Source organism: Ursus americanus, chromosome 2 (genome assembly GCF_024610735.1).
Source record: "Ursus americanus isolate L20-20 chromosome 2, mUrsAme1.1.p, whole genome shotgun sequence".
Lineage (NCBI taxonomy): Eukaryota > Metazoa > Chordata > Mammalia > Carnivora > Ursidae > Ursus > Ursus americanus.
In genome coordinates this window covers 20,592,084-20,606,203 of record NC_142128.1, presented here as the reverse complement: position 1 = coordinate 20,606,203, position 14,120 = coordinate 20,592,084, and the positions used below count along the sequence as shown (strand labels likewise).

Below are 14,120 nucleotides of genomic sequence, written 5' to 3'. Positions count from 1 at the left end.
GGCCGGATGCATGCTGGAGACCTCATTTTAGGGGGCCCTCCCCTTGGACCCCCTCCCCGCTTTCTTGCTGGCCCCGGGACCTCATTCCAACCTGTCGAGCAGTCTTCCACATGCAATACACTCTCCCTTGTGACTGTTCTGTCCATGAACGTCATTTCTCTGAACCTTGAAATGACCTACACTAGTTTCATGATCTGAATTGTTCTGTGTCTTTTGTCTACTTCGTTATCTCCAGGGCATAGAGAGGTGCCCAGCCCAGAGCAGATGCGTCGTCAATATTGTTTGAGCGAATGAATGGGAGGCTGAACTTAGTCATTTACGGTCTGTGAGATATTCCGGGGGCCACGCTGACCAGGTTTTAAGGAGTTTGCAGAGTTGTAGAGGGCGAGTTTGTGAATCTCTGCTGGGAGCTTTTGTAGCACCGTGTGCAATGCTTCCCTTGCATCATCTCACTCAGTGCTCAGAGCAGCCTCGTGAATTCTGGTGGGGAAACCGAGGCTCAAAGCAGTGAAGCGAATTTCCATCACGGCACCTGTGAAGGAAGGGGTGGAGCTGAGATTTAAGCCCTGGCCTCAAGCCCGAGGGTTTGGAAGGGAACTCCCTTCCTTCTTTTTAAATGAGTGATTTCAATAAAATGCCAAGAATTGCCTTTAAAAAAATTTTTGGTGAGCATAAAAGTTTCAGCTTGTCCTTCAAGGATTTCTAATTCTCATCATCTGGAAATAATTTTCAAGTATGAGGTTGATCTAGTTTACCCTATGAAAACAAGGTTTTCACCCTTTCCAAATACAGGATTCCCTTACAGAAAATATGCTGTTCGGTTGCCGTCTGGCATCTGAGGCTGTGCCTCTGCAGACGATGTCCTAGCCTGTTGGGACCCCGAGTGAACTAAGAGGAAGCGGGCTCTCACTCAAGCCCAGAGGTGCTTCTGGGCTGAAAAACGCATTGGCCTTTGTGTATGGTTGTTGTGATGGAGGATTCGGCTCTCTGAGGTCTGATTTTTTGCATATCCTGGAGGAGGGAGTCATTGCATCAACGTTACTGACTTCAAGTCTGAATAGGAGTCCTTTTTTCAGTGAACTGTGAGCGGTGAGCACTGTGTTAAAGATTTTGTTTGAGAAGAGGCAGAAAACTGGAGACGACTTGGAAAACCTGGAACATCGGGAAAATCCTTGTTGACGTATCCTGAGCGATTTCTGAGTGTTCATTATTTCATGATGAGATTGTGAGTGGGCATCCGATTCGGAGTGTCCTGCTTAGTGACCTCGCCAGAGCCCCGATCCACTGAAGTGTGAGTGCGTGTGCCGAGGGCCAGACGTCAGGAAGCAGACGGCCCTGTGGAGTGAGTGGCCCTTGCTTTGAACAGGAGCAGGATGTATTTGCCGCTCCTGGAGTGGGTGTTTGCGGTTCTGCTGAAACAGAGCTCCTTGACTCATTTCTCTCTTTCCCATCTTCCCACAGAGTCAAGCCTTTCTTATCACAACCCATTACAGAACTACATTCGGAGGACCCACTTCAAATCGGCAAGTACCCTTAACCTACGTGGTACGATGTGCACTACAGAACGCTCTTTGCTTTTTTCCCCTTTTCCTTTTAAAAGGGGTGTGTGTTTGTGTCTGTGTGTGTGTGTCTGTCTGTCTGTCTGTCTGTCTGCACCTGCGGGTGAGCACTTGAGATGTCACGCAGAGTGTACTTCTGCTGATACGTTTACACTGCATCGCATTTACCGTGAAGGAATTTAAAACAGATGTCCATAGATCCCCGTTCTTCAATCTTTACCAAATGGGTTTCAGTGATTTACAACCAGTGCAAAAGTAGATTTTTTCCTGAAAATCTCTGTTTCCAGCTTTCCTTGGGAACATCCAATCTGGCAGCATCAGACCCTAAGTCCTAGGTGGCTGCTTCATGGAGGGGGGCTGTCATCCTCCAGTCCCCCCGCACTGCTCCCCGCTGTCTTGTACCTGACCTGCTCCACCTGTTATATCACCTCCTCGGCCCCTGTGCTCCGGGTTTCCCCTCACGTTTTAAGTATGAGTGTTTCCAGCAACTCCCTGCTCACCTCTAAGCCTTTCAGTCCAAGGTAAACCTCTTCCAGAATGTTCCATCGTTTTCAGTCTGTGTCTGGCAGAGTATTCAGGGGGCTTACTAATAATTCAGGTCAGAGGACATGCCCAGAGAGGATGGCCTTCTGGGATGGTGGACACAGATAACACAGGAAACATGAGACAGCGAGACAGGCCTCTGTGCAACCACAGTGCCACAGTCATGCTCCTGGTGAAGAGACTCCCAGAAAGAACATCTCCCCCATCCTTCGTTTCCGTCCTACAGATTATAAGTAGAACCTGTGCAGGCTGTGCCATGTGCTGGCCTGGCTGTTTTCTCCACACTGTCGCTATCATAACTTTCTGTATATTTGGTGAATACTTGTGTCGGAATGATTACCTATAATGAAGGAGCTAACGCTTTGCATTACCTTTGATCCATCGATGCAGAAATGTATGAAGTAGCAAGTAAAGACCCTGCATAATCTCTCCCCCCACCAAGATAACCAGTGTTCAGAGTGTTTTCTCCTATGGATGAACAGTACACCTAGAGACGGATAAATATCACACATGAAAACACAAATACAGTCCAGTACCTGGCACCTAGAAGGGTCAGTAAGTTTTTGCTGAAAGACTGTACATATACACTGAATAAATACATAGGTTGTAGTTCAATATATATCTGTTGAATGAGTGAATCTACATTTCTCAAAATAAATAGATTTATGTATAATTTTAATAAAGCGAATAATTGACACGTCCTGTTTTGTAACTATTCTGGATCCTAGTAACTCATGGCTGTGCTTCTATTGTCATTTATAGCTCTGCCTCATTATTTCTGATGGCTTTCTAGTTCTCCTTTGCATGGAAATTCCTTTTTACTTAATGTATTCAGTACTGATGGTCCTTTAGATAGCTGCATTTTATATGCTTTTCTATTAAACAGTGTTGTAGAAAGCACAGGTACACGTGCGTATGTGCAGGAATTGCTGGCTCAAGGAATTGCCCCTTATGAATTCTAATAGCCACTGCCAAACTGTTCTTCAAGATCCTCTTTACTAATTTGTATTTTCACAAGAGTAGATGACGGTTCTCTTTCCCTACAAAAGACACGATGTAATACTTAGTGTATTCTGACCAGCACTCCTTCTCCCCTGCTGGTAACAGCACCCAGTGTTCTCTGGGGGACCAGTACTCCCCCATTGCCATTCCCTGTGGTTTGGGTGGGGCTGACTCCATTTGCATTTCCAGGGCATGGCATGGGACCCAGCCAGACATCTTCAGAGTCTGTCCTGGGGCTCTAGCCACAGTGAAAAGTAGTCTATGTCCCTCTGGGACTTGAACTGAGGAGGGAGGAAACCTGGGTGGGGCAGGGGTGTCTCCTTGTGGACACAGCCTGTCTAGAGAGTGGAACCCCTGGATCCAGCCCTGGCTGCAGCCATAGTCCTTTTGGACTCTGGGTCACATATGAGCCAGTAAAGTTCCCATCTTGGCTTAGGGCAATTCGAGTTGGGTTCTCTTACAAGGAAAAGAGACCTAATCAAGGAGAGAACATTGAAAGTCGTGCTTACAGATGGGAGGAAAGGCCCTGCTCCAATTTCCTTCTGGTCTGTTTGTTTGGTTTTGGTACCTCTGTCCATTCACTCAGAGTGGAGTGTTGCTCACTGTATTAGCTGTCCCTCTCTAAACACTTGTCTCATGGTCTATAATTATTTCTTGCTTGTCTGTCTCTTCCACAGATCTATTGAGCCCCTTCAGGGCAGAAACTGGATTGTGTTCACTTGTGATTCTTTAATACCTTGAACAGTACACAGTGTGGCCTCCATAAGTGCCCCTTGATGAATCAGCCATCCTAATTCTCTTCTTTGGGACCCCCCTGTCATGAGACCACCACATAGCCTCATGTCTGTGATACACAAACCATCTTCTGAAACACGCTCATCCTCCCATTGTAAACACATCACATCATGAGAACTCCCTCCTTGCAGCCATTCCTAATTCTCCCCCATGTTCGTCCCATGGAACCTCACTGTGCGGTTGCTGACAAGGTCCTTGTTCTTGGGAAGACAACATGGCCTTTTATGAATGGATAACACACACGATGGGCGTGCCATTCACACACACGACTTCACTCATGGGCGAAGGGGACCTACGCTTTCTAGCCTTCCTCTTGAGTGCAGTGCACTCAGAATCCCACTTCTGATGTCTGCCAGTAACACGATAACACAGAATCACAATTCTAGGCTCTCTCCTGGTTCCGTGTTTTCTCCCTCTGCCTTGACAATGACCGGAGTGGAAGGAATACAGATATATCGAGGAAATCGACAGCAGTGAAGCAAAAGCTTCCCCAGAAAAACAGTTTTGACTTTGGGAGCATAACTGCCACACCCTTCATAGCTCTGTAATAGCCTCGGCTTCCACTGGCATCGAGCAATAAAGATTTTCAGAGTCAAAGGTCAGGGCCAGAATTACAGTCCCAGTATGAATCACCACTGACTCTATCCAGTTTTCATTTTCCCATACTTGGGCTCACACCGCCAGGGCGATCTGGTAGGAACTAGATTTACACTGGATTTGATAGTCTTTGTGGAGTTTCTACCCTGTGCTAGGCACCACAGCAGACCCTGGGAGATGAAAGAGAAAGACAGCAAGGGCTCTCAAGGCATTTTGTTTACTGGAGAACAATAACAAGTAAAGAGGCCACTGCATCATAGAAAACCAGGTGCTGTGTGGACTTAGGAACGTTCCCCGGGATGGGGCCATCCATTCTCTGTCGGAGCATCAAGGAAGGCCTTTTAGAGGCAGACACCTTGGCCTGGAGAGCTGAAGAATGAGTAGGAGGCAGCTACAGGGCTGGTGTGGTGAAAGGAACTCCGGAGAATCTCAGGTAGAGGCTAAGAGGTAAGAATGCTCGGCCTGCTCCATAAACTAGAAGTGGGGCACGTATGGCCAGAATCCAGGTGTGAAGAGAGAACCTGCTACAGAGGAAGCTGGGGCCAAAGAGGGGCCGACTGGCTTGGTAGCTTGAAAAGGCCCAGAACTGGGGCCCCTGGGTGGCTGAGTTGGTGAAGGCTCTGCCTTCGGCTCAGGTCATGATCCCAGGGTCCTGGGATAGGGCCCCAGGTCAGGCTCCGTGCTCAGTGGGGAGCCTGCTTCCTCCTCTCCCCCTGCAGCTCCCCCTGCTTGTGCTCTTTCTCTGTTAAATAAAATAAATAAATAAATAAATAAATAAATAAATAAATACCTCAGAACTTTGCACAAAAAAAGCAAACACCCCTTTCCTGATACAGTATATAAAGAGGCCAGAATGACAACATGACAAATCAGTCTTGACAGTCATTGAATATTGATTTTACAAGGCATGTTACTAAGAATGCAAAGGGAGGCGGGGGTAAGAAAGCTCACAAGGAATTATCTTAGGATTCATTTACAGATTCTCTGTTGAATCATTGGCCCCCACTCCTGAAGAGGGAGCAGAAGGACAAAGCACAGGCTGATACCCTGTGACATTCCTCCAGGAAACTTCCAACTATCTTAATGTTAATACCTTGCTAGAAGGGAAAACAACCTTAACCTGACAATGGCAAGGTCTCCAGTATCCTCTTTAGCATAGGAAAGTTCTTTTGAAGCCCTCCCTTTTCTTTCCCTCTCCCAACTCCCAAGTATGTAATCAGTTGCCCCCACAACTATTACAGCAGCTCTTTCTGCCCAGGGATCCTGTCCCAGTGCTTTAAGAAAACCAGCATTTTGCCCTAAAGACGTCTCAGGAATTCTTTCTCGGGCGTTGGCTCGAGATCTCAGCCCACCAAACCTCACCTGCCTTCCAAAACTACATCACTACTATCCTGTCTACCTCCCGCTGGGCATTATTTCTATCATTTCCTACAAATGACAGAAAAGTAGGCAGCACTAGGCTTAGGGGACAGGCATCAACTCTGGCAACAGGATAAATGCACACTAAGGTAATAGGGTGGGGTAGCAACACAATTAAACAACAAAACTAAGCCACTAAGCAAAAAGTTATGGTGGGGGGGGGGGGACCCAAACCTTAAACAAGGAAACTGAAGAAATGGGAGGGGAAGTCAAAGTATTTTGGTACAGACACACACACGGAACTATCCGCACGTGTTCTGGCCAAGTCAAACTCCCCCTTTGACCCAACTTTTGGAAAAAAAGAAGCAAGAGCTGTGGAAGACTCACACCTTCATGTCTCTGCCCAGCAAAAACAGTCACTAGGTCCAGTACAGCTAACTGCCCTAAAAGACCTTGAAAGATGTGTCCCAGATACCTGGGCACATGACAGTCACCTCCAGGACCTCTCAAAACCACCAGTGGTTCCTGTTCCAACAGCCTGGTGGTCTGCAAACCCTGGTGTCTTCTGTCATTTCATAATGGAGAATGTTTCCTGTCAAGCATGAAAACAGTCCCCAAGAAACCTGGAGAAGGATCTGCTTCCAAATCCAAAGGGAGAAGGGCTTTTTAAAAAGCTATTAAAGAGCTAAACTAAAAGTCGGCCCAAGGCGTTTCCACAATTCTTTCCACCCAGTTCCCAATTTGTCAATATCAAAAACTTGGGCAGTCGGGTCCATAGGGGCCCGGGTTTGGGAACAGCAACACCTGTACAGCCCCTGCATGGACCACCGAAACTCCCTGGGCGCATCGGATGGGCTCTGATCATCCCTTCCTTATTTACTGCCATCAGGCACTTGGACGTGGAGGGTCCGCAGCAGCAGGGCGAACCTGAAAGGCTGAGGACGCCACCCCCAGAGCACAGCGTCCGCCTGGCCTCAGGCACAAGGGTTACCTGAGTTTTCACCCGGGGCAAACCCCGGGGGAGGTCAGGGGAAGGCCGGGGGAGGTCAGGGGAAGGCTCGGGTCCACTCCCTCCTGGGCGATGCTCTGCGGGCCTGGACAATGGGCGGCGGGATGACGACCCACCCCGCTGCTCCCCGGGGGCTCTGGCGCTGGCCCAGAGCTGGGCTCCAGTTCTCGACGTGGCGCAGCCCGGTCCCAGATCCCGCGTGCTGCAAGGGATCGAGCGCGCGGCCCAGAAAACAGCCGGCCCTGCCGAGGCGGCCAGGCCAGCGTCCCCAATCGGCTCATCCCATGCCAACCCAGATCGGCGCACTCGCCTACCCGCGGTCTAGCTGGCCCCTGCGTCATGCAGTTGGATTGCTTCTTCCTGGTGGAGGCGGCTGACCAAGGGGCTTGGGCAGGGCAGCTTAGGAACCGCTCCAAGGGCTGCATCACCTCAGGGCCCAGGCGGCTGTGGAGCTGTTCCTGGACGGGAGCCCCGCCCTCTCTGCCTCTCATCCAGTGGCACCGCCCACCGGGGGCCTTGTGGGACCAGGCCCTCCTCCACCCAAGGCCTGAACCCCAGGCCTCTCTGTGAGATGCCAGGAGCCCCCTATCCAGCACGGTCTTCGCCACCGCCCGCGACCCCCTCCCCGGTCTAGGCCGCACACCTGCGGGAGGCAGTTGATGGGTCACAGCGCTCCCGGCTGCCAGTGAACCAGCAAACCCAGGAGTGGGACTCACTGTCCCCGCAGGCTAACGAGGCAGGGAGGGACAGGTCACTCTGGAGCCTCTGGAGGTTGGAAATGCCCAAAGTCTCTTGAGCGCCATTCCTTACACGTGTGTAGACATTTGTCAAATGCACCTAGGACCTTCACTCCTAGGTGGATGGGTGCGTGGGACTGTGTACCTTTCACCTCCATTAAAAAGATTCGGTTGCGTGGAAAGCACACGCCAAAGGAGTTTGTGTACTGTGATACCACTTAGGGGGAAAGTCGAGAGCCAAGTGAATTTTGTGTGGGCAGGCACCTGGGGGCGGTGAGGCAGGAGCATGCACTTGGGACCCGCCCAGGACCGCCATGAAAGCGGGGGAAGAAGCGGAAGGGGCCCAGCCCTGGCGTGAGAAGTCGTGGGGATGAGCGGCTGGGACCGGGACCAGTGGCCAAAGACGGCCTTGGGAAAGACCAAGGCCTTGGCCTTTCCTAAGGACCTGGCCTGCAGAGGGGAGGGGGGCCGGGCCCATGCAAGCGTTGCCTAGAAACGCTTATTGTCTTGGGATTCTTAGGCTCGCGCAGGCAGGGGTTCTGGGACACTTGGCGGGGTAGTCCGACTGCACTGGACGCTTTTTCACAGCGGACCAGGACAGTTTTATGACCCGCAGAGATGTTGCCTTGGGTTGGTGGCCTGGGCCCTGGCCTAGACCATTCCCCAGGGGAAGTGGATGGCAGAGAGCCTTGCTTCACCAGCCACATTGATTTCACCGGGCACGTGGGAAAGGGAACTTCCACTGGCGAGGAGATGGACTTCGCCGACCTCATCACATCACAGGCACAAATCAACAGACTGCTGAAGGACATCGAAACACTGGAGGCTGAGGTTAGTCACTGGAGGTGTTTGTCTCAGTCGTCATCAAAGATACTAGACTCCAGTGAAATTTGGAAACTGAAGACCACCATCAGGGACCTAGAACAACAACGGATGAAGAAGCTAGACGAACACCAACTTGAAGTATCGGTATTACAGAGTCTCCACAAGAAGCAACTGGCCGACGTCATTGAGAGGCACCGCCAACAACTACGTGAGTATGAGCAAAGGGAAAGTGAGCTTGGACGGGTGGAGCAACAACTTGCAGAGATGGAGCGGCTGAACGACAATCTGAAGAACGTTGCTTCTGATGTCAGAGCAGAAAACCAGAAGTTGGTTTTGGCACTCCAAGATGTAAGACACCAGCTGGAAGAATCGATTCTCCGTCACAACGAGGAGTGTCTGGAAAACAACATTGCTGTGAGGGCTTTAAAGATCGAAAAAGGGCGGTTAGTAGCGAAATTGTGTCGGACTGAGAAGAAGGCGTTGGAAGAGAAGAGGAAGTACAAGCAAACCATCAAGAAATTGTTACCTTTAGAGCATGCACGTTTGATCCAACTCATGCAAGAGAAAGACCTGGAACTATTCCACCTCCAAAAGAAGATCGAGCAGATGGACGCCGACCACAGAGAAACCAAGGACATGCTGTCCTCTGCTTTGGAGGAGCAGAAGCAATTGACACAGGTCATTAAAGAAAAAGCCTCAAGAAGCAATGACCTTTTAGAGCAAACCGTGGAGGACAAAGACATGCGTCTCACCTCCGTGACCGCCGAAAATCATCATCTGAAAGAAGAACTGGAGCGCCTGAGACAACAGAGTCGCCCTGTACCTGTGGTTGACCCTAAAATCCTCGAACTGGAGTGTGAAGTCTTCCAACTGAACGAGTTAAAAGATGACCTCGAGGAGGAAGTAAAGGAACAACAGAAGATCATTCACAACCAGCAGCAGGGGAAGATAAGACTGCTTCAGTCTCTACAGGAGCAGAAGCAGAAAGTGGACCATCTTCAATCCCAGCAGGAGCAGCTGCATATTGAACGCGCTCAGCTCCTTGCAGCGAAAGACCAGGAGATTCAGAATTTGCAAGACACATTAGACCAAATGAAAGCCCAGCTGCCTGACAAAAGCCAGCACATTGCAGCAGAGCACTGTGACGACGTTCAAGTCACAAGCAGTCAGCCTCTTCCTAGAGAGAACGGAAGTGAGAAGCTTGATCCATCTAAAGGCGAAACTCAAAGATCAGTCCAAGGAATAAAAGAGCAAGAAGTGGAGATGAAGCTTCTAACTGAACAGAACATCCGATTGACCGAACACATCGATCGGCTGTCCAAAGAGGAGATTGGTAAACTAACTCAGATTATCCAGCAGAAGGATTTGGAGATCGAGGGTCTTTGCAGCAGAATCTCTGCAGCTTCTCAGCGCCAGCACGTGGACGTGGAGCGACTTCAGCAGCAATTGCAAGAGTGTGCTTCGAAGAGCGACCAAGTGTTGGCTGTCTTAAATGAGAAAACGAGGGAGAATAGCCATCTGACAAGGGAGTATCAGAAAATGACAGAGAGACTTGCTGCCAAAGAAGCAGAGCTCCAGAGGATGCAAGAGGAAAATCGGAAACTGTCCCCGAGAATTGAATGTAGTGGTCAGGAGATGTTTAGAGAAACGATTCAGAATTTATCACACATTATTCGAGAAAAAGACCTCGAAGTGGATGCCTTAAGTCAGAAATGTCAGACTTTATTGACCATCCTGCAGACCTCCAGCACTGGTGATGAGGTTCGCGGCGTTCACATCGATCAGTTCAAGGAGCTTCTGCGGGAACGGGACACGTTCAAACAGCGAGTGAAGATCATGGAAGAGTGGAAAGAGCAGGTGATGACCACGGTCGAAAACATGAAGCGGGAGGCATCCCAGCTTCAGAGCGATCTTCGCCAGCTCCAGGCGCGGGCTTGCCCTGGCAGCGAGGAGGATTCCAAACTGCAGGCGACCTCTATGGACCTGATCCAGACTTACAGAGGCAAGGAAATAACCTTAGAACACTTAGAGAAGGACCTGGCACGAATTCAGCTCAGCATCAGGGAGAATTGCCACGCCAAGGATCTCCTCTTAGGGAAACTGGACGCGATTTTCCTGCAGCCCTCCCCTGACTCCTCAGAGCCAGCGGACTCTCTGAAGGCCGTGACATCTGACGTAGTGAGCCAGTCTTCTCAGTTGCGCCAAGAGGAGGTAGAAGAGCTAAAAAAATCAATGCAAGAAAAAGATACAATGATTCGAACCCTCCAGGAAGAGAAGCAGAGATGGATGGATTCCGTGTCGGCCGCGTCCCCAGGAGAAGGCAAACAACAGGAACACGGGGATTCCGACATGGAGCCGCTGAAGGAGAAACAGGCCGTTCTGCAAAACTTCATTCCGGATCAAGAGCTCCGACTGCAAGCGAAAAGTGAGGGATTGCTTTCTTTGCAGGAGAACTTCAGTAGCCAAGTGAGTGAAAATGACCTTTTGAGGCAGGCAGTCACCGATTTGAAGGAGAGACTAGCAGATTTTGAAACGGATGTGTGTCAACTGAAAGAGGAAAATGCAAAGCTCGTGGAAACGTGTAGAGAAAAGGAAATGGAAAATCAGGCCTTGCAAGAGACCAACAGGCGGCTTTCCATGCTGCCGAGAGAGGAGGAATCCCAGTCCGCTGCGGTGGAAGCGAAGGCACTTGCTTTGGAGCAAGTTTTGCGAGGGAAAGAAGAGGGCGAGACCGGGGAAGCGAAGCGGCTCGTCGATGCAGTTGCATCCGTGCAGGACCAGACAGTTGTGTGTCCACAGGAGAGAGAGGAAGTCCTGCTGACACTGACACAGAAACAAATGGAAACCTGTGCCCTCCAGAAGGAGGTGCACCATTTACGGGAGAGAGAATCACGCCTCACCCAGGAGCTGGAGAGACGGCGTCACGTCGCTTCAGAAGCCGAAGATTCTCGTCGCCGCGAAGCTTTGGTCTCAGAAGGCAAAGTGGCTCAACTCAGAGAGGAAGTGACGGTCTTGCAGGGAAAGCTCGTTTTGTCTTCCACGGCCTTGGAAAACGCGAGCCATCGAGCCAGTGTGCAGGTGCAGTCGCTGCGGGAGCAATTGCACATGGTCACCCAGCAGAAAGAGGAAGCCGCCTTCCAGCTTGCAGCCTCCCAGGAGGAAGGGAGGCAGTACGGTCACGTTCTAGCCGCCCTCAAGCTGGAACTCGCCGAGTGGATGGAAAAGGCAGACAGCCTAGAAGGGAAACTGAAGTCATTGCAGGGACGCTTCCAGAAAGCAAAGGCTGACTTGGGTCTGAAGGAAGACCAGCTCCAAGAAGTCAAGAAACAGAACGAGGTCCAGCAGGAAGTCCTGGAGGACACCCAGAAGAAACTGATGGACTTAGTAAGTAAGTCCGAAGGCATGGTGGACAAAACCCTCCTGAGGAGACTCTTCGTGGGCTCTTTGCAAGCACCTGATGCCGACCGGCAGGAAGCCTTAAGGTTGATGGCAGGCACGCTGGGGATCCAAGAAGACCAGATGCGCCAGCTGTTCAGTGAAAGGCCAGGTGGGGTTACCAGCTGGGTGACTGGGGGGCCTGGATCCAGAAGCGCCCCCAACACACCCGGGAAACCAAGTCACCGAGCTATGGCCAACAATTCTTTTTCAGGACTTTTCGTCCAGTTTCTAGAAGCGGAATCACATTCAGCTTCTCCACCACCTAAACCCTCTGCTTATGCCGTGAAGCCCCCAGATTCAGGAGGAAGGGGAAAAGTGGCTAAGAAACAAGGCCCACAACATCTGAACACTGCCCTAGGATCCACAGCCCGAAAAAAAGATGTGAAGCCCCGCACCACAGCTGTGTCTCTCATTACCCCCCCAGGACCAGAAACGGATGGATCGGAGCACCTTCTTCTAAATGCTGTCACTGATGCTTTCCCCACATACACGCCCCAAATACTGTCACCTGCCACGAAGGTTGGAATGGTGGCCACAGGCCCCTCAAAGAAATAGACGATTCTCAAGCCGGAGAGGAGACGGCTCTTTGAAGAACGCAAGTCACTCTGTGTGTCTACCTTAGCCCAAAATGGCCTTTTGCAAAACGTAATATATTTGCAGTTTTGCTTTCAGCTTAATAAAAATATTCTTTTATGACTTAACAAGAACAGAGGTCTTTTAATGACTGCAGAGGTATTCCCCAAACTGAAAACAGTGGTGACTTCTTATGAGAGTAGACATTGGTGGGGTTGGAGGCTGTGGTCCAAGGATACTTCCAATATTGTTTGTAATGCTGTAATGTTTTCACAAGGAGCAGGTATCTACATATACCCTGGGTAAGGAACACATCAACTGGTTTTAATGTTCCGAACTTACCAAATACACGAACACACACACCTCGTACGAGAAACAAGGTGAACAGCGTGAAAGTACAAGATGCGTACAATCAAAAAAAAATGTAAATTTGCTTTACTCAGCTAAGTCCCATTTCTCTCTCTTTTTTTTTCATTTTTAATTGTTGTTCCATTTGTTTTTCTGTTGCCTAGGAAATCACTCTATGGGTAACGGGATTTCTCTCCGGCCTTTTAGAAATATATGTGTATTTGCCTATTTGGGAGTATAGTATTTTCTGACTTTTTTTTTTTTAAATCACTCTGCCTTAGAGATCTTCCAAAATGTGAATGAATTCCAATTTGTTCTTTAAAAGAAAACCCAGCATTTTATGGATATACCCTAAATTATTTAACTAGCTCCTATCATCAGGATTTAAGCGATTTTTATTCCAAATGTCCATGATGGACTGCCTAGTCCATTTTCTCAAAAGCCACTCCAAATCTTCATTTGCAGTTCAAGGCTAATTGCTCCATTGTATGCAGGAAACCATCCATTCAGACTTCTTTGCATTTTTACTTTAAGGTTTTACTTGTTTATTTGCCACAGAAAGTAGGGGAAGAGCACAGGCTGCAGGAGCTGCAGAGGGAGAGGGAGAAATAGGCCCGCAGCTGAGCAGGGAGCCCTATGTGGGGCTCAATCCTGGGACCCTAGGATCGTGACCCGAGCCAAAGGCAAACACACAACCAACTCAGCCACCCAGGTGCCCCAATACTGAGTCTTAATCTGAGGTTTTCCGTCACAGTGGATTCTACTGTCTCCATGTCAATTTCAACCCGCACTGAGACTTTTAAGGTGTAGGACAGGTGCTTCCCTAGGAAGTGAAGTTGGCACCCGAGCAAGAGTGAGAGGCGGTCGTCAAAACCAAATGTATCAATTCCATTGATGTTCACTCAGTTGATCCCATGGGAATCTCCAGGTGTCCAAGGGTAGAAGGAAGGGCTGACGTCCTCCAGCACCATGGAGTCTGGCAATGGACTGTGGACAGAGGCAGCCACCCCCAGCCTCAGGTAGGATAAGCTGACTTTGGCTTCAGCCTGTAGCAAGAAGGCCTTGCTAACCATATTGAGCTCGTGGGCGGTACCATGACCCACGGAATAACAGACAGCTGGATATGAAGGCTCAGAATCCGTGAGAGTCTCTATTTCCAGGAGAGCCCAGTGCATGGCCAGCAATTGTTGCTTTCATGGTCTATAACCCAGGGCCAACGAGGGTCGTTTCTTGCATTGGGAACCCATGGACAATTTACATATACCATGGGTGGTCCAGGGACTCCAGAAAGTGGGAGAGGAGGTTGCTAAAGCCTTTTCACTAGGGCACTAACAG

At 49.8% G+C, this 14,120-nt stretch overlaps 1 pseudogene across 17 annotated transcripts in view; it reads left to right on the top strand.

Moving 5' to 3' along the window:
- The window catches only part of LOC148110502 (thyroid receptor-interacting protein 11 pseudogene), a 46,693-nt pseudogene extending 33,638 nt beyond the window's left edge, over positions 1-13,055 (top strand). For 12 of the 17 annotated variants that reach the window (XR_015727501.1, XR_015727494.1, XR_015727467.1 and 9 more), the window contains one exon: positions 1,462-13,055. The product of XR_015727501.1 is annotated as a thyroid receptor-interacting protein 11 pseudogene, transcript variant X16 (transcript). Of the gene's footprint in view, positions 1-792; positions 1,343-1,461 lie in introns of all 17 variants that reach the window. The other 5 variants (XR_015727504.1, XR_015727491.1, XR_015727499.1 and 2 more) reach the window with 4 other exon arrangements.
- Positions 13,056-14,120: the final 1,065 nt, after the last annotated feature.